The following is a 20,657-nucleotide window of genomic DNA, read 5'->3' as shown; positions in this document are numbered from 1 at the left end:
GGGACGGACTGAACAGAGGGAGGGAGGGAGGGAGGGAGGGACTGAACAGAGGGAGGGAGGGAGGGACTGAACAGAGGGAGGGAGGGAGGGACTGAACAGAGGGAGGGAGGGAGGGACTGAACAGAGGGAGGGAGGGAGGGAGGGACTGAACAGAGGGAGGGAGGGAGGGAGGGAGGGAGGGAGGGAGGGAGGGAGGGACTGAACAGAGGGAGGGAGGGAGGGAGGGACTGAACAGAGGGAGGGAGGGAGGGAGGGACTGAACAGAGGGAGGGAGGGAGGGACTGAACAGAGGGAGGGAGGGAGGGAGGGAGGGAGGGAGGGACTGAACGGAGGGAGGGAGGGAGGGACTGAACAGAGGGAGGGAGGGAGGGAGGGAGGGACTGAACAGAGGGAGGGAGGGAGGGACTGAACAGAGGGAGGGAGGGAGGGACTGAACAGAGGGAGGGAGGGACTGAACAGAGGGAGGGAGGGAGGGACTGAACAGAGGGAGGGAGGGAGGGAGGGACTGAACAGAGGGAGGGAGGGAGGGAGGGACTGAACAGAGGGAGGGAGGGAGGGAGGGACTGAACAGAGGGAGGGAGGGAGGGAGGGACTGAACAGAGGGAGGGAGGGAGGGAGGGAGGGACTGAACAGAGGGAGGGAGGGAGGGAGGGACTGAACAGAGGGAGGGAGGGAGGGAGGGACTGAACAGAGGGAGGGAGGGACTGAACAGAGGGAGGGAGGGACTGAACAGAGGGAGGGAGGGAGGGAGGGACTGAACAGAGGGAGGGAGGGAGGGAGGGACTGAACAGAGGGAGGGAGGGAGGGAGGGACTGAACAGAGGGAGGGAGGGAGGGACTGAACAGAGGGAGGGAGGGAGGGACTGAACGGAGGGAGGGAGGGACTGAACAGAGGGAGGGAGGGACTGAACAGAGGGAGGGAGGGACTGAACAGAGGGAGGGAGGGAGGGACTGAACAGAGGGAGGGAGGGAGGGAGGGACTGAACAGAGGGAGGGAGGGACTGAACAGAGGGAGGGAGGGAGGGAGGGAGGGAGGGAGGGAGGGACTGAACAGAGGGAGGGAGGGAGGGAGGGAGGGAGGGAGGGACTGAACAGAGGGAGGGAGGGAGGGACTGAACAGAGGGAGGGAGGGAGGGACTGAACAGAGGGAGGGAGGGAGGGAGGGACTGAACAGAGGGATGGAGGGAGGGAGGGACTGAACAGAGGGAGGGAGGGAGGGAGGGACTGAACAGAGGGAGGGAGGGAGGGAGGGACTGAACAGAGGGAGGGAGGGACTGAACAGAGGGAGGGAGGGACTGAACAGAGGGAGGGAGGGAGGGACTGAACAGAGGGAGGGAGGGAGGGAGGGAGGGAGGGACTGAACAGAGGGAGGGAGGGAGGGACTGAACAGAGGGAGGGAGGGAGGGACTGAACAGAGGGAGGGAGGGAGGGACTGAACAGAGGGAGGGAGGGAGGGACTGAACAGAGGGAGGGAGGGAGGGAGGGAGGGACTGAACAGAGGGAGGGAGGGAGGGAGGGACTGAACAGAGGGAGGGAGGGAGGGAGGGACTGAACAGAGGGAGGGAGGAAGGGACTGAACAGAGGGAGGGAGGGAGGGACTGAACAGAGGGAGGGAGGGAGGGACTGAACAGAGGGAGGGAGGGAGGGAGGGACTGAACAGAGGGAGGGAGGGAGGGAGGGACTGAACAGAGGGAGGGAGGGAGGGAGGGAGGGAGGGAGGGAGGGACTGAACAGAGGGAGGGAGGGACTGAACAGAGGGAGGGAGGGAGGGAGGGACTGAACAGAGGGAGGGAGGGAGGGAGGGACTGAACAGAGGGAGGGAGGGACTGAACAGAGGGAGGGAGGGAGGGACTGAACAGAGGGAGGGAGGGAGGGACTGAACAGAGGGAGGGAGGGACTGAACAGAGGGAGGGAGGGAGGGACTGAACAGAGGGAGGGAGGGAGGGACTGAACAGAGGGAGGGAGGGAGGGAGGGAGGGACTGAACAGAGGGAGGGAGGGACTGAACAGAGGGAGGGAGGGAGGGACTGAACAGAGGGAGGGAGGGAGGGAGGGAGGGACTGAACAGAGGGAGGGAGGGAGGGAGGGACTGAACAGAGGGAGGGAGGGAGGGAGGGACTGAACAGAGGGAGGGAGGGAGGGAGGGACTGAACAGAGGGAGGGAGGGAGGGACTGAACAGAGGGAGGGAGGGAGGGACTGAACAGAGGGAGGGAGGGAGGGACTGAACAGAGGGAGGGAGGGACTGAACAGAGGGAGGGAGGGAGGGAGGGACTGAACAGAGGGAGGGAGGGACTGAACAGAGGGAGGGAGGGAGGGAGGGAGGGACTGAACAGAGGGAGGGAGGGAGGGAGGGAGGGACTGAACAGAGGGAGGGAGGGAGGGAGGGACTGAACAGAGGGAGGGAGGGACTGAACAGAGGGAGGGAGGGAGGGACTGAACAGAGGGAGGGAGGGAGGGACTGAACAGAGGGAGGGAGGGAGGGACTGAACAGAGGGAGGGAGGGAGGGAGGGACTGAACAGAGGGAGGGAGGGACTGAACAGAGGGAGGGAGGGACTGAACAGAGGGAGGGAGGGACTGAACAGAGGGAGGGAGGGAGGGAGGGACTGAACAGAGGGAGGGAGGGAGGGACTGAACAGAGGGAGGGAGGGAGGGACTGAACAGAGGGAGGGAGGGAGGGACTGAACAGAGGGAGGGAGGGAGGGACTGAACAGAGGGAGGGAGGGAGGGAGGGACTGAACAGAGGGAGGGAGGGACTGAACAGAGGGAGGGAGGGAGGGAGGGAGGGACTGAACAGAGGGAGGGAGGGACTGAACAGAGGGAGGGACTGAACAGAGGGAGGGACTGAACAGAGGGAGGGAGGGAGGGACTGAACAGAGGGAGGGAGGGAGGGACTGAACAGAGGGAGGGAGGGAGGGACTGAACAGAGGGAGGGAGGGAGGGAGGGACTGAACAGAGGGAGGGAGGGAGGGACTGAACAGAGGGAGGGAGGGAGGGACTGAACAGAGGGAGGGAGGGAGGGACTGAACAGAGGGAGGGAGGGACTGAACAGAGGGAGGGAGGGAGGGAGGGACTGAACAGAGGGAGGGAGGGACTGAACAGAGGGAGGGAGGGAGGGAGGGACTGAACAGAGGGAGGGAGGGAGGGAGGGACTGAACAGAGGGAGGGAGGGAGGGAGGGACTGAACAGAGGGAGGGAGGGACTGAACAGAGGGAGGGACTGAACAGAGGGAGGGACTGAACAGAGGGAGGGAGGGAGGGACTGAACAGAGGGAGGGAGGGAGGGACTGAACAGAGGGAGGGAGGGAGGGAGGGACTGAACAGAGGGAGGGAGGGAGGGAGGGACTGAACAGAGGGAGGGAGGGAGGGAGGGACTGAACAGAGGGAGGGAGGGACTGAACAGAGGGAGGGAGGGAGGGACTGAACAGAGGGAGGGAGGGAGGGAGGGACTGAACAGAGGGAGGGAGGGAGGGACTGAACAGAGGGAGGGAGGGAGGGAGGGACTGAACAGAGGGAGGGAGGGAGGGAGGGACTGAACAGAGGGAGGGAGGGAGGGAGGGACTGAACAGAGGGAGGGAGGGACTGAACAGAGGGAGGGAGGGAGGGAGGGAGGGAGGGACTGAACAGAGGGAGGGAGGGAGGGAGGGAGGGACTGAACAGAGGGAGGGACTGAACAGAGGGAGGGAGGGACTGAACAGAGGGAGGGAGGGAGGGACTGAACAGAGGGAGGGAGGGAGGGACTGAACAGAGGGAGGGAGGGAGGGACTGAACAGAGGGAGGGACTGAACAGAGGGAGGGAGGGAGGGAGGGACTGAACAGAGGGAGGGAGGGAGGGAGGGAGGGACTGAACAGAGGGAGGGAGGGAGGGACTGAACAGAGGGAGGGAGGGAGGGACTGAACAGAGGGAGGGAGGGAGGGAGGGAGGGACTGAACAGAGGGAGGGAGGGACTGAACAGAGGGAGGGAGGGAGGGAGGGAGGGAGGGAGGGAGGGACTGAACAGAGGGAGGGAGGGACTGAACAGAGGGAGGGACTGAACAGAGGGAGGGAGGGAGGGACTGAACAGAGGGAGGGAGGGAGGGACTGAACAGAGGGAGGGAGGGAGGGAGGGAGGGACTGAACAGAGGGAGGGACTGAACAGAGGGAGGGAGGGAGGGACTGAACAGAGGGAGGGAGGGAGGGACTGAACAGAGGGAGGGAGGGAGGGAGGGACTGAACAGAGGGAGGGAGGGAGGGAGGGACTGAACAGAGGGAGGGAGGGAGGGAGGGAGGGACTGAACAGAGGGAGGGAGGGAGGGACTGAACAGAGGGAGGGCGGGAGGGACTGAACAGAGGGAGGGCGGGAGGGACTGAACAGAGGGAGGGAGGGACTGAACAGAGGGAGGGAGGGACTGAACAGAGGGAGGGAGGGAGGGAGGGAGGGACTGAACAGAGGGAGGGAGGGACTGAACAGAGGGAGGGACTGAACAGAGGGAGGGAGGGAGGGAGGGACTGAACAGAGGGAGGGAGGGAGGGATGGACTGAACAGAGGGAGGGAGGGAGGGAGGGACTGAACAGAGGGAGGGAGGGAGGGACTGAACAGAGGGAGGGAGGGAGGGACTGAACAGAGGGAGGGAGGGAGGGACTGAACAGAGGGAGGGAGGGAGGGAGGGACTGAACAGAGGGAGGGAGGGAGGGAGGGAGGGAGGGAGGGAGGGAGGGACTGAACAGAGGGAGGGAGGGAGGGAGGGACTGAACAGAGGGAGGGAGGGAGGGACTGAACAGAGGGAGGGACTGAACAGAGGGAGGGACTGAACAGAGGGAGGGACTGAACAGAGGGAGGGAGGGAGGGACTGAACAGAGGGAGGGAGGGAGGGAGGGAGGGACTGAACAGAGGGAGGGACTGAACAGAGGGAGGGAGGGAGGGACTGAACAGAGGGAGGGAGGGAGGGACTGAACAGAGGGAGGGAGGGAGGGAGGGACTGAACAGAGGGAGGGAGGGAGGGAATGAACAGAGGGAGGGAGGGAGGGAGGGAATGAACAGAGGGAGGGAGGGAGGGAGGGAGGGAATGAACAGAGGGAGGGAGGGAGGGAGGGAGGGAATGAACGGAGGGAGGGAATGAACAGAGGGAGGGAGGGAGGGAGGGAATGAACAGAGGGAGGGAGGGAGGGAATGAACAGAGGGAGGGAGGGAGGGAATGAACGGAGGGAGGGAGGGAATGAACGGAGGGAGGGAGGGAATGAACGGAGGGAGGGAGGGAATGAACGGAGGGAGGGAGGGAATGAACAGAGGGAGGGAGGGAATGAACGGAGGGAGGGAGGGAATGAACAGAGGGAGGGAATGAACAGAGGGAGGGAGGGAATGAACAGAGGGAGGGAGGGAATGAACAGAGGGAGGGAATGAACAGAGGGAGGGAGGGAATGAACAGAGGGAGGGAGGGAATGAACAGAGGGAGGGAATGAACAGAGGGAGGGAGGGAATGAACAGAGGGAGGGAGGGAATGAACAGAGGGAGGGAGGGAATGAACAGAGGGAGGGAATGAACAGAGGGAGGGAGGGAATGAACGGAGGGAGGGAGGGAATGAACGGAGGGAGGGAGGGAATGAACGGAGGGAGGGAATGAACAGAGGGAGGGAATGAACAGAGGGTGGGAGGGAGGGAATGAACAGAGGGTGGGAGGGAGGGAATGAACAGAGGGAGGGAGGGAGGGAATGAACAGAGGGAGGGAGGGAATGAACAGAGGGAGGGAGGGAATGAACAGACGGAGGGAGGGAGGGAATGAACAGAGGGAGGGAGGGAGGGAATGAAGGAGGGAGGGAATGAAGGAGGGAGGGAGGGAAGGAAGGAGGGAGGGAAAGAGGGATGGAAGGAAGTAGGGAGGGAGAGAGGGAAGGAAATAGGGAGGGAGGGAAGGAAGGAAATAGGGAGAGAGGGAGGGAAATAGGAAGGGAGGGAAGGAAATAGGGAGGGAGAGAGGGAAGGAAATAGGGAGGGAGGGAAGGAAATAGGGAGGAGGGAAGGAGATAGGGAAAGAAATAGGGAGGGAGGGAAGGAAGGAAATAGGGAGGGAGGGAATGAACAGAGGGAGGGAGGGAATGAACAGAGGGAGGGAGGGAATGAAGAGAGGGAGGGAGGGAATGAACGGAGGGAGGGAATGAACGGAGCGAGGGAGGGAATGAACGGAGGGAGGGAATGAACGGAGCGAGGGAGGGAATGAACGGAGGGAGGGAGGGAATGAACGGAGGGAGGGAGGGAATGAACGGAGGGAGGGAGGGAATGAACAGAGGGAGGGAGGGAATGAACAGAGGGAGGGAGGGAATGAACAGAGGGAGGGAGGGAAAGAGGGGGGGAGGGAGGGAAGGAGGGGGGGAGGGAGGGAAGGAAGGAGGGAGGGAGGGAAGGAAGGAGGGAGGGAAAGAGGGAGGGAAGGAAGTAGGGAGGGAGAGAGGGAAGGAAATAGGGAGGGAGAGAGGGAAGGAAATAGGGAGGGAGGGAAGGAAATAGGGAGGGAGGGAAGGAAGGAAATAGGGAGAGAGGGAGGGAAATTGGGAGGGAAGGAAATAGGGAGGGAGAGAGGGAAGGAAATAGGGAGGAGGGAAGGAGATAGGGAGGGAGGGAAGGAGATAGGGAGGGAGGGAAGGAAATAGGGAGGGAGGGAGGGAAGGAAGGAAATAGGGAGGGAGAGAGGGAAGGAAATAGGGAGGAGGGAAGGAGATAGGGAGGGAGGGAAGGAGATAGGGAGGGAGGGAAGGAAATAGGGAGGGAGGGAAGGAAGGAAATAGGGAGGGAGGGAATGAACAGAGAGAGGATGGAGTGATGGAATAGAGGGAAATAGGGAGAGAGGGAAATAGGGAGGGAGGGAGAGGGGGAAATAGGGAGGGAGGGAGAGGGGGAAATAGGGAGGGAGGGAGGGAGAGAGGGAAATAGGGAGAGAGGGAAATAGGGAGAGAGGGAGGGAGGGTAGGAAATAGGGAGGGCGGGAATAGGGAGGAGGGAGGGAATGAACAGAGAGAGGATGGAGTGATGGAATAGAGGGAAATAGGGAGGGAGAGAGGGAAATAGGGAGAGGGAAATAGGGAGGGAGGGAGAGAGAAGAGGGAGGGAATGAACAGAGAGAGGATGGAGTGACGGAATAGAGGGGAGGAGGGAGGGAATGAACAGAGAGAGGATGGAGTGACGGAATAGAGGGGAATAGGGAGGGAGAGAGGAGGGAAGTAATACAGAGGGAGGGAGAGAGAAGAGGGAAGGAATAGGGAAGAGGGAGGGAATGAACAGAGAGAGGGAGTGACGGAAGAGGGACATAGGGAGGGAGAGAGGAGGGATGTAATAGGGAGGGAGAGAGAAGAGGGAGGGAATAGGGAGGAGGGAGGGAATGAACAGAGAGAGGATGGAGTGACGGAATTGAGGGACATAGGGAGGCAGGGAGAATAGAGAGGAATCATCCAGCTCACACTGTGTACTCTCTGAAGACTGTTAGGAGTGACAGTAGGGAGAAAGACCACTACAGGGTCTTTAAACAACGTGTAACCACGAGTTCTGCACGGGTCATGATTCAGATAAATATTTGTTTCCAAACAACTGGGTTGTGTAAATGGCTGTGGTACTTAGAGGCTGCCAGTACTCCAAGGAAACTAGAAACAGACAATTATTGCTGGCCTTGCCAGTGACAGCCAGATGTTTTAATAAATTGTTTAAAAAGGTGTAGAATAGGTGCAGTTTTACTCCTTATCCAACTTATGCTGTTCTGGATACAACGCATCATCCTCCGACACTTCCGCCATTTACAATCCGACCCCACCACCCAAGACATTTTTCCATCCCCTCCCCTGTCTGCTTTCCAGAGAGACCACTCTCTCCGTGACTCCCTTGTTCGCTCCACACTGCCCTCCAACCCCACCACACCCGGCACCTTCCCCTGCAACCGCAGGAAATGCTACACTTGCCCCCACACCTCCTCCCTCACCCCCATCCCAGGCCCCAAGATGACATTCCACATTAAGCAGAGGTTCACCTGCACATCTGCCAATGTGGTATACTGCATCCACTGTACCCGGTGTGGCTCCCTCTACATTGGGGAAACCAAGCGGAGGCTTGCAGACCGCTTTGCAGAACACCTCCGCTCAGTTCGCAATAAACAACTGCACCTCCCAGTCGCAAACCATTTCCACTCCCCCTCCCATTCTTTAGATGACATGTCCATCATGGGCCTCCTGCAGTGCCACAATGATGCCACCCGAAGGTTGCAGGAACAGCAACTCATATTCCGCCTGGGAACCCTGCAGCCTAATGGTATCAATGTGGACTTCACCAGTTTCAAAATCTCCCCTTCCCCAACTGCATCCCTAAACCAGCCCAGTTCGTCCCCTCCCCCCACTGCACCACACAACCAGCCCAGCTCTTCCCCTCCACCCACTGCATCCCAAAACCAGTCCAACCTGTCTCTGCATCCCTAACCTGTTCTTCCTCTCACCCATCCCTTCCTCCCACCCCAAGCCGCACCCCCAGCTACCGACTAACCTCATCCCACCTCCTTGACCTGTCCGTCTTCCCTGGACTGACCTATCCCCCTCCCTACCTCCCCAACTATACTCTCTCCACCTATCTTCTATACTCTCTCCACCTATCTTCTTTACTCTCCATCTTCGGTCCGCCTCCCCCTCTCTCCCTATTTATTCCAGTTCCCTCTCCCCATCCCCCTCTCTGATGAAGGGTCTAGGCCCGAAACGTCAGCTTTTGTGCTCCTGAGATGCTGCTTGGCCTGCTGTGTTCATCCAGCCTTACATTTTGTTGTCTTGGATTCTCCAGCATCTGCAGTTCCCATTATCTCTTATGCTGTACCTGTTCTGGTAGTGTTTGATAGAACATTGTGGAAGGAAATTTATATATACCATATATTGTGCCTGCCCTGGAAACCTTTGATGAGACAGAGTAGAGACTGCTTTATATATAACATATTGTGCCTGCCTTGGGAGTATTTGATGGAAACAATAGAAAATGATTTACTCTGTAAAGAGCATATACTTTACCTGCCCTGGGAGTGTTTAATGGGATGGCCTAGAGCAGGGTTTCTCAAATATTTTGCTTCTAAGCTTCTCTGCCAGGTTATGAAATGTCCTCTGACTCTCCCCAACACATTGTTTTCTGTGCAAAATAAGTTAAAGCATTTATGTTAAAGCATTTGCAATTATATAGCACTTTCACAACATCTCAAAGTATTTAATAGTTAATGAACTACCTACACAGTGAGTTACTGTTGTAATTTGAAACTTGCTGCTGGTGCTAAGCAATGACTTTGTCAAGATGTGGAATTAGCTTTGACAAGAACAGGTGTATGCTATGGCCAATATTCATCTCCTGGATTGATACTCTTTTTATTAATGTTACTATTGAAAATCCAACTTCAAACGAGTACACTTTTGCTAACAGGAACTAACACTTTGTGTGTGAAAGAAGCAGTATTTCACCATCATTGCTAGCATAATCCTTTTCCAAGTACACACATAGACACTTCCCAACAGGGGACACTATGGTATTCAGGTGCGCAAATCCTGATTAATGTTTAACCTTCCAGTGCGTCTTGATTGCTCATCAGACCCGAAGCCCTTACACAGTAGTTACGACCATCTTTACTTCCCCTATGTGTATGTTGTATGCTATTATGATCTCAGGTAATGGTAAAATAAACTTAACGGAAGTAACCAACACTTATTTGCATTTATTTTGAAATCCAAATTCCAAAAAGAATATTATAAACTATACACCTTCCATCACAATGCAGTGTACAGGAGTCCCTGATTTACCAAAGTCCAACATATGAAATCCTTGTATTCATGAATGCAATCCCATACAGGGTGTAGTAATAATAATTTTAAACATCCAACATATGAATATTTCCTCATAATTAGAAACAGCTATGTTACATTGTTCTGCATTGTGTTCAGACTTGTGTATAAATTGACTTGTGAGTGGACTTAAGGTTGGAACCTAGGCCTGCCTGTACTGTTTGATGGACATACCTCAATGCAAATACAAACTCAGTCAAAAATAAAACCCTCCTTGTGTTAATTTTTAAGATAGCAGTGAAGTTCCAATGAACAAAAAGAAAATGAGGTTGTTTGATCTGAGGAATAAATTTGGATTAAAGAAATGCATCTATGATGGGGCAAAACTTTGGGAAATTGAAAACTAAAAGCAATTGACAGATCAAAGACAGATATATATTCAGTTTGGTCCTTGTGTTGAGTTTTTTTTTAAATTTCAACAGTCATTCAAAGACAATGTTTAGATTCTTAAAACAGAACAAAAGTCATGGGTGATAAAGCAATGAAACTTCGCAACCAAAGATTACAAGTACAGAAATCATTAGCAACAGCTGAATAAGTAACAAAGACAGGGAACTGTGAAAATTCCACTTCTGAAGAGAACTAATGATTTAATATGGGTAAATGTTGAAGCCTAGGTTTGGAGCGGTACAAGCAGAATCTTCATCAATTTTTAAATGCAGAAGTAGATGGATAAACATCTGAGAAACAGTAAATTGGGGTTAGAGTTGGAAGGGATGGGCAAAGGTTAGAGTATCAAAGCCAGTAAAATACCTTTGCTGAGGATATCTCTGTTGATAAGAGAAATATCATTCAGGAAGGGAAATGTAGCAGGTTGGTTTAATTTTTAATGAAAGACGCCTCCTGAAAATGCAGGGAAATAGACAGGGGACTCATGGACTTTGTTAATCTATGTCATGCAATTACTTTTGAAAAACCCTGCTGTGACAGTGTATTTGTTAAAATATTTTATAGATCAGGATTTAAATATATTTACTCCAATATGCATGTCAAAGAAAGTGATATAATTTCATTTGATTTAATTCTCAGGCAGTTAGCATGCATTTAACAACAGCAGATCTCAATTAAAGCTCTATGTTCAATCACTGATTGCTGTCAGAAATAATGGAAACTGCAGATGCTGGAGAATCCGAGATAACAAAGTGTGGATCTGGATGAACAAAGCAGGCCAAGCAGCATCTTAGGAGCAGAAAAGCTGACGTTTCGGGCTGAGACCCTTCATGAAGGGTCTAGGCCCGAAATGTCAGCTTTTGTGCTCCTAAAATGCTGCTTGGCCTGCTTTGTTCATCCAGATCCTATGTTATCTCGGATTCTCCAGCATCTGCAGTTTCCATTATCTGTCATGTGGAGAAGACTTTACTTTGATTTTAAAAGAGGAAAGTAAGCTTTAAAAGAGAAGAGAGTGTTTTATCTAACTCAGGTTAAGAATGTTTGATAGAACTGTGTAAAGGAGGCTAAAGGAGAACTGGTGGAGATAGTGTTATTGGATTCCCAGAAGAGGCCATGTTCAAGCTTCTTGCACAAGATAGGATCTCATGTCATTGAAAATTATGTATTAGCATGGATTGAGGATTGGTTAACCCACAGAAGACAGAGTCAGGATTAATGGGTCTTTTTTCAGGTTAGAAAGACACAACCAATGGACTGCCACAATGGTCGGTCCAAGAGCCTCAAATATCTACTATTATATTAGTGACTTGGAGGACTGGGCAGAGTGTAATGTATCTACATTTGCTGGGGATACAAAAATAGTTGGGAGGGCATGTTGCGATGAGCACATCAGTAATTTGCAATACAATTATAGTTTGGTTGAGTGAGTGGGCAAAAGTTTGGCAGATGGAGTTCAATGTAAGAAAGTGTGAGGCCATACACTTTGGAAGGAAGAATCAAAATACAGACAATTATTTAAACGGACAGCCGGACTCCAAAAAAATGGCAGCGCAGAGGGATCTGGGTGTTCTTGCACAAAAAAGATAAAACATTTGCGTGCAGGCACAGCAAGTAACTAAGAAGGCAAATGGAATGTTGATTACTGAAAAGGGGATGTCTTGTTACAATTGTACTAATGAGGTAGCATCTGGAATATTGTGTGTTTTTGGTATCCTTTCTTAATTAGGAAACCAAAAACACAATATTCCAGATGCTACCTCATCAGTACAATGTACAATTGTAACGAGACATCCCCTTTTTAGTAATCAGCATTCCATTTGCCTTCTTAATTACTTGCTGTGCCTACACGCAAATGTTTTATGTTTCTTGTGCAAGAACACCCAGATCCCTCAGCCTTTATCTTTGGAGTGGAACTGGAACCATTTCAAAAGAGACAATCTAGGCTGATGCCTGGAATGAAGAGGCTCACATCAAGAATGTCTAAACAGGTAATGCCTTTATTTAAGTGAGTTTAGAAGAATGAGGTGGTGATCTTATTGAAATATGCAAGATTGTAAGGCAGCTTGACAGGTTGGATGTTGAGATGTTTCAACGAGTGGGGAAATCTCAAACTAGGGGGCATACTTACAGAATAAGAGGACACATATTTAAAACTTAAGATGCAAAGGAATTGTTGTTTCTCCAGAGGGTAGTGAAAATCTGGAATTCTGTACCTCAGAGTTATGCAGGCTGGATCATTGAAAATGTTTGGAGGAGGTAGATAGATTTTTCATGTATCAAGGAGCTGACAGCTTGGATTTGCTGGCAGTAAAGAGGTGGTGAGGCCGGGTGCAGATCAGCCATAATCTTATGGAAGAACAGTCAGGCTTGATGGACTGAATGGCCTATTCCTCTTTCTTAAGTTTCCATGCCCCACACTGCAGGGAGATTTATGTACTCTATGTTGTACTTATCCCATGAGTATCCTGTGCTGATAGTCTGTGCTTAAAACGCTTAACACTCTGTGTAGCACACTTCTATTGATTTCCACATTTTCACAGTGGAATTACTGGACAAATGTTTTCATTTTGTTGAGCTGAGAGTTCTATTTTGCAGTGTTCCTGTTCATACTTGAGTTGGCTGCCCTCTAGTGCTCACATTGTTAATACCTTTTCAATTTAATAAAATTGTTTCATTAGAATTAGATTTAGATTTTACATGTACACAAGTAGAGGAAGAAATGAGTACAATGAAAAACGTATAAGGTCTCCACTCTCCAGTGCCATCTCGGTGGCAAAACCAGAATTCACAAGAAAAAAACAGTAGAAATAACAGAAAACCAAAAGATAAGCAAACCTGAGTATTAGTTGGAACACAATACAAAACCGAACTTTCAATGCCAACTTTTATCAGGTAATTCGATTGTGAAAATGTAAAAGTCAGTGGTTATACAAGACCTTTCCAAACAACAATTCCATCTGCCATTCTTTTGTGAGGTTCCAAACATATGGGCAGTGCCATGCTATCTGCTTTCTATCGGGCCCCAGCCATAGTCACCTAACACTGCCACCAAAATCCACCACTCAGTAGTTTCACAGCTTTTCGTGTGGGTTGTGTCACTGTCACGTGACCCTAATTACTTCTGCCCTCCTACAGACAGCAATGGATTTACCTCCTTTCGTGAGTTGTAGCCAACATTTTAATCTTAGTGATCTCCACTGATGTGAACCTTCCTGCCAATAGTAAATAAATATGAGATCAGCTTGCACACGTTTTGTGAACACAGCCAGCTCACGCCATTCTCTCAAATTGTGTAGATAGATAGCCAACAGTGTCTCCCCATGGTAATGGAACCTAAAACTAGAGGGCATTAGTTTAAGGTGAGAGGGGAGAGATACAAAACAGTTCAGAGAGACAACATTTTCACACAGAGGTTGGTAATTGTCTGGAGCAGGCTGCCAGAGGGCGTGGTGGAGGTGAGTACAATTTTGTTTTTTAAGAAACATTTGGAGATACATGTTTGGAAGAGGTATGGAGATATTGGGACCAAACGCAGGCAAGTGGGACTAGATTAATTGTGAAAACTTCTCAATATGGCCAAGTTGCGTAATGTTTCCGTACTGTAACGTTCTATGATTAATGCAACCTATTCCATTGACAAACATTAAAAACACTGATGATTTGCAATTTGTCCACCTAAACTTTGAGAGGCCATACTGCTCACCTCCTATGTTACACAACCTTGCTCCAATATTCCTCAAACACATTACATCATAACCTCACACCTCAAACCCTCCCCAACACAGCTTCCTCTGCAATACAATCTCTCTCTCTCTTTCCAATGTAACTCCCTCTCCAATGCATCCCAACACAGATTCTCCCCAAAAACAGATACCTCTCCAATGCACATCCCTTCCCCAAATATCCCTCTCTAACAAGCTCTTCTCCACCACACCAACTCTTCTGTCTTTCCCTGACAAGCCCCCTCATACACAATCCCATCTCTCCCTTAAGCATTCCCACCCATTTCTTCACCAGAAATAAGCTGAGATGGAACGACCAAATACATACAAATTAAAAAGATAATTTGAACAGATTTTTCAATCGACAAGGGAGTCTACAGTTCTGGTGGCAGACAGGAAAATGGATTTGAGGCCTCAACCAAATTGTCCATGATCTCACTGATTGGTAAAACAGCCTTAAGGGGCTGAATGGCCAATTTCTATACCTGATTCTTGTGCTGTTGTGTTCACGTGTGTTGTTCTTTCCAAAACATGCTGCTGACCAACAGCTGGAATCGGTTAATCTAGAAATAAAAGCTATCCTCACGGTGACCATAAAACCATTGTCGATTGTGGTAAAAACCCATCTAGTTCACTATTGCCCTTTAGGAAAGTGCCTCACCTGGTGTGGTCTATATGTGACTCTCCAAGCAATGTGGTTGACTCTTAATTGCCCTATTGGCATTTGGGGATCGATAATAGTTGCTGGCTTAACTAGTGACACCCGCATCCCATGAACAAATAGCAAAAAAAAATGGCTTTTTCATTTCTCACTTCACATTTAATATTCCTTTGGTCTTCCCATTCTATTCACAGATGAGTGCATCATCAGAACAGCCTGAGACATCAATCTGCTCATTTTTCAGGCAGGCTCCTGCGTTCTTGCTGTGATTGTGGACACAGTATCGCACTGTTGGCTTTCCCTTGGTTCTCCTTCTCATTGACAGCCTCGGGGCTACACATGCGTCCAGCCAAGTGGAGATTGAGAAGGGCTGTACCCTCCTATGTAGGCTGTCGGCTGTGGAACCTGCTACCGCTGTTCGATTCACTGGATGTTAAACACACACCACCTATTTTAACCTTCCTCTCCAATGTGAGAGTATCTCAGTTCTGGGATAGTGAGCCAAAGTTTTTTTGAGTTTTTTCCTCCTTTTCTGAGGAAAGATGCTCTTGCTCTCGAGGTCATGCAGCAAAAATTTACCAGGCTGATTCAGGGGATGGTGGGATTAATGTGTGAGGAGACATTAACTAGGTTAGGATCATTTTCACTGAAGTTCAGATAAATAAGGGGGGAATGTCAGACAGACATGTAAAATTCGAACAGGATTGGACAGGGTAGATGCAGGGAGGACATTCCCGATGGTGGGTGTGCCCAGCACCAGGGGTAACAGTCTGAGGATTCATGGCAGACCATTTAGTACAGAGATGAGGAGACCCAAAGAGTGGTGAGCCTGTTGAAGTCATTACCACAGGATGCCAAAACATTGAAAGTATTCAAAAGGTGGCTAGATATAACACTTGGGGCAAACGGGATCAGAAGTTATGGGAAGAAAGCAGAATTCGGCTATTGAGTTGGACAATCAGCCATAATCATGATGAATGGCAGAGCAGACTCAAAGGGCTGAATGGCCTCTTCCTGCTCCTATCTTCTGTGTTTCTATGTTTCTAAAGTTAGGTGACAGCACACTCCCCGTAAAAAGAACTCCTGTAATGTTTGGGCATCTCTGAGAAATGAGGGAAGATGTGCATTAGTCCTGTTGCAAATTAACACTGTAAAAATGATCATATCTCACTTGTGATTGAAACAAAATCAAATTGACTGCACTAAATCTAAAACCTGCTGTGCAAACTCAACAGGCCAGGCAGTAATATGGAGATAAGTAGAGTTAATATTTAGAGTTAAGTAACAGAATTGGCACATTTGGAATGCATCTTCAAAGGTGGCAAGGACAATCAGTTCTGGATCATAATCTCCTGACAGTGTGGAAGCAGGCCATTCAGCCCACTAGGTCCACACCAACCCTCTGAAAAAATAGCCCACCCAGACTCACTGCCCTATTCTATCCCTACAACACTGCATTTCCCATGGTTAATACACCTAGCCTGTACATCCCATGGATACCATGGGCAACTTAGCACGGCCAAACTGTCTAACCTGCACATCTTTGTACTGTGGGAGGAAGCCAGAGTACCTGGAAGAAACCTATACAGACACAAGGAAAACGTGCAAACTCCACACAGACAGTCACCCGAGGGTGGAATCAAAGCTGGGTTCTTTGTGCTGTAGGCAGCAGTGCTAACCACTGAGCTACTGTGCTGCCAGGTTATCTTGGTGATGGCTGTAATCACAACATGAAGATTGCAATTTTGGAATAAACTGAAACCAGAGACAGTCGCTGAGGAAGGAAATGCAGCTGTGGAAATGGGTTCAATTGCACTGAAATGTTGACTCTGTTTCTCTCTTAACAGACGCTATCTGACCTGGTCAGCTTTCTCTGTTTTTTTAAATCTTTACTTCAAATATCCAGCATCCGCAGCATTTTGTATTGTAATTGGCTACATTTTGAATGATGTGAGGCTCTCTGATGTTTGATTATGTCTCCAGGAAGCAGGGAGTTCCCATATTCCAAAGGTGAGTGTTGTTAAAATGCCAGTGATCTCCAGCACTTCCTCCTCTGCTGATGACAGCTGCAGAACCTGTGGAGTACTACCTCCTGTCCTGTCACATACTCACAAGTGTTCTTTGCTGTTTTCACTGAAGGGCTAAAAATAGAACAGTTAAATGGCATCTGCTACCTCAGTGGATGGAGGTGACGACAAGGGTACAACATTACAATGTACATGCCTCTGAGTGAATGATAATGAATGGATAACGGGGTTGTTAGGAAATGAATAGGAAAGATGTTCTTGCAAGGTAAGTGCTTGTGAGAAATAATGTGAAAGTGTTGCTTTGTGGCAGATTGAGGATGTGCACGGTAGCCATGTGGGTGAATTTCCAACTGTACCCCCCTTTCCTGATCTGGTTCGGTTATTAAATGTTTTCCTGCACTGAGTCAACACATGTGGCAAAATCCACCTGGCACAAGTCTTCTAGGCCACCTTCAAACATACCATAGATAATAGGAACTGCAGATGCTGGAGAATCCGAGATAACTAAGTGTAGAGCTGGATGAACACAGCAGGCCAAGCAGCATCTTAGCAGCAGCTGTGTTCATCCAGCTCTACACTTTGTAAAAACAAGATGGTATGTCTGAAATAACAATCAGGTTTTTTTTTCCTGGAGAATGGTATCTCACTCTGGCTTCTAACTGACTTCAGCAGCACATCCTAGGAGGTGTCAGTGAAGTGGAGCAAAGTTTTAGTGGTCTCAAGTCCATCAGTAACAACTCGTATTTAAATGGCACAATTAATATAATAAAGTATCCCAAGGTGCTTCACAGGAGCATTATAAAACATTACAAAAGGTTGGGAAGATGACCAAAAGCTTGTTTAAAGCGATTGGCAAGATAGACATTCAAAGAGGTTAAAGGAGGATAATCTAGAGCTTAGGGCCTTAGAAGCTGAATGGTGGTACAATTGAACACAAGGCTCCTCAAGAGGGCTGAATGGAGGGTTGTTGGCATCTCAGAGGGTCATGAAGCTGGAGGAGATGACAGGAGTGAGAAGGGACAAGACCATGGAGATCCTGGGAGGCAACTTGAGAGCAGTGGGTGCAGGGTGGGATATAATATTGATTGGGAAACCCAAATATTCAACACTTCTGTCAGTGATATTTTAACCTCTGCCAGGACCATGGCAGTGTGTAGAAGCAAGGTGGAAAATTTTGTAATGTTTAGAAGTAGGGTCATATGACTCAACATGTTTACCTTACATTACATGTTGCCTGAACTGCTGAGTTTTACGAGCACATTCACATGCTTCAGATTTCCAACATCCTCAGTTCTTTGTTTTATGATGGGAAGTGTATATTACTGAAGCATGCAGGACAACAATAAGCAAAAAGTAAAGGAGTGAGTTTGATAACAGACACAGAGTTTTGGATGATTTAAATTTTCTGAGTGGGGCCAGCCAGGGTTGTATTAAAATGGACAAATACAAAGAAATGGATTAAGGTTTCAGTGACAGATGAGTTTTTTCCTTTATTCAGATACCGGATGAGGGTTTCACTGCCTAGGCAACATTTATTGCCCATCCCTAATTGCCCAGAGGGCAGTTCAGATTCAACCACATTGCTGTGGGTCTGGAGTCACATGTAGGCCAGACCAAGTAAGGATGGCAGTTTCTTTCCCTAAAGGACATTAGTAAACCAGATGGGTTTTTCCTGACAATTGACAATGGATTCATGGTCATCATTAGATTCTCAATTCCAGGTATTTTTATTGACTTTGATTTCTACCATCTGCCGTGGCAGGATTCAAACCTGTGTCCCCAGAACATTATCTGGGTCTCTGGATTAGCAGAGATAATGGGAACTGCAGATGCTGGAGAATCCGAGATAACAAAATGTGGAGCTGGATGAACACAGCAGGCCAAGCAGCATCTTAGGAGCACAAAAGCTGACATTTCGGGCCTCGACACTTCATCAGAAAAGGGTCTAAGCCCGAAACATCAGCTTTTGTGCTCCTAAGATGTTGCTTGGCCTGCTGTGTTCATCCAGCTCCACACTTTGTTATCTCTGGATTAGCAGTCCAGCCATACTACCATCATCTCCCCGTTGAAGCCGGGACAGAGGCAGGCAATGTTGCAGAGATTGAAATAGGTAGCCTTACTGATGGTACAGATAATGGTCAGGCATTCATCTTGAGATCAACTTAGGCTGCAGGATTGTAAATAGCTTGGTTCAAACTCAGGCTAGAACTTGGAAAGGAGCTAATGATGAGAAAACAGAGTTTGTTATGAAGACCAAAGATAATGGTTTTATTTGTTCAACTTATCTGTTCTGCACTGGAGTTGTAATTATGTCATGTGCAGGTCCTTGTAAGAACACTCTGGCTAACTGAATGACAAACTCAATGGTGAAATTAGAAACAAGCTAGCAGAGATCAACAAGACACTAACAGAACCATTGAACAGGAAGGTTGGCGTTTCGGGCCCGAAACGTCAGCCTTCCTGCTCCTCTGATGCTGCTTGGCCTGCTGTGTTCATCCAGCTCTACACCATGTGGTCTCAGATTCTCCAGCATCTGCAGCTCCTACTTTCTCTGAACCGTTGAACATCTGGGTTTCCAATGCAATATTGCAGATCATCTCCCATCCCACCACTTGAATATACTTTATGAATATACTTTATTCATAAACTTTGCAAAAAAAATGCAAAACATTTGACTTGAAAATTCAGACTTCTCTTCTTACTTGTCCATGTGACATGTTCAAATTTTACTTGTCTCAATAAAATTATAACAATTTTTATGTTTACAATATAGCCTTCACATCAGGCATACAATTCAAGGGCAGTTTTGTTTTCCTTTCCAGGAGAATATTTTATTCATAAAATATGTAAAAATACACTGCAGAACATTTCCACCTGAACTTGATAACAGTAGCAATTAAATTCAACTTTTCTCCACTGAATAGATGGTAATGGACTTAATATTTACAAAATGATTCCATGGCAGATACGTAGCCTGAAAGCAAAAACTTTTCAAACAGGAAATTACAAAGATTGCAATCAATGTAAAGATCCTTGCTAGTTAGTTTAGTTTGTATTTCAGATTTCTAGCAACCGCAGTAGTTTGCTTTTATTGAAGCTGTCCCAAGAGAAGACAAAAGAAACAGTAAAAGCAAATAATAATAGTTGGAGATGAGTGTACAGGCCCTAATGGAGCACTGTTCTGAGGTATATGAAAACACATCACACAAATATGGGCCATTCAATTAAAAAAAACACCAAAGAACGGTGGATACTGGAAATCAGAAAGAAAAACAGAAATTGCGTGGAAAACTCATCAGGTCTGGCAGGATATGTGAAGTGAAAGCAGAATTAATGTTTTGGGTCCAGTGACCTTTCTTTAGAACTGACTGTAGCTAGGAAAATTTGGTACATATGCTGGGGGTGGGTTTGGGGGGATGGGGAAAAGTAAGTGATAAGTAGAGATAATAGGAGATAATAGGAACTGCAGATGCTGGAGAATCGGAGATAATATGGTGTGGAGCTGAATGAACACAGCAGGCCAAGCAGCAACTTAGGAGCAGGAAAGCTGATGTTTTGGGCCTAGACCCTTCATCAGAAAATGCTGAAGCCCAGAGAGAACAACAGTTGGGCAGAGAAGGGAATAGGGAAAGGTCAGCCGGGGTGGGGGGGAAGCAATAGGTGCTAATGTGGATAATTAACGCCTAAAAATGGGTAGGTTGTAATAGTAGCTCTTGTGATTACAAGGCCTGATGTGTGGGGATTGGAGTAAAGACATGGGGGAAGGTGCACCTAAAATTATTGAATTCGATATTGAGTAGAGATAGACTGCAAGACCTTTTTCAGCTTGCACTGAGCTTCGCTGGATCACTGCAACAAGCCTAAGATAAAGATATTGGTCAACGGACACAGTGGTGAGTTGAAGTGGGCAGCAATAGGAAGCTCAGGGTCATTCTTTTGTGGGCACAACGTAGGTGTTCTGCAAAGAGGTTGTCCAGTCTCCACTTTGCATCCCCAATGTACAGCAGACAACCTGAGCAGAGAATGCAGTAGCCCAGATTGA

The 20,657-nt window shown here is 49.2% G+C and overlaps 1 protein-coding gene across 2 annotated transcripts in view; it reads right to left on the bottom strand.

Moving 5' to 3' along the window:
- The window catches only part of faxdc2 (fatty acid hydroxylase domain containing 2), a 48,278-nt gene that overhangs the window by 24,814 nt on the left and 2,807 nt on the right, over positions 1–20,657 (bottom strand). The window contains exon 2 of one of the 2 annotated variants that reach the window (XM_059650587.1): positions 9,000–9,114. The exons of the other annotated variant lie outside the window; for it this stretch is intronic. The gene's annotated coding sequence lies outside the window, so the exon portion shown is untranslated. The remainder of the gene's footprint in view (positions 1–8,999; positions 9,115–20,657) is intronic. 2 annotated transcript variants of the gene reach the window in all.

This window comes from Stegostoma tigrinum, chromosome 13, assembly GCF_030684315.1.
Source record: "Stegostoma tigrinum isolate sSteTig4 chromosome 13, sSteTig4.hap1, whole genome shotgun sequence".
NCBI classification, from domain to species: Eukaryota; Metazoa; Chordata; class Chondrichthyes; order Orectolobiformes; family Stegostomatidae; genus Stegostoma; species Stegostoma tigrinum.
The sequence above is the reverse complement of the archived record's forward strand: the minus strand, read 5'-3'. Positions and strand labels throughout refer to the sequence as shown.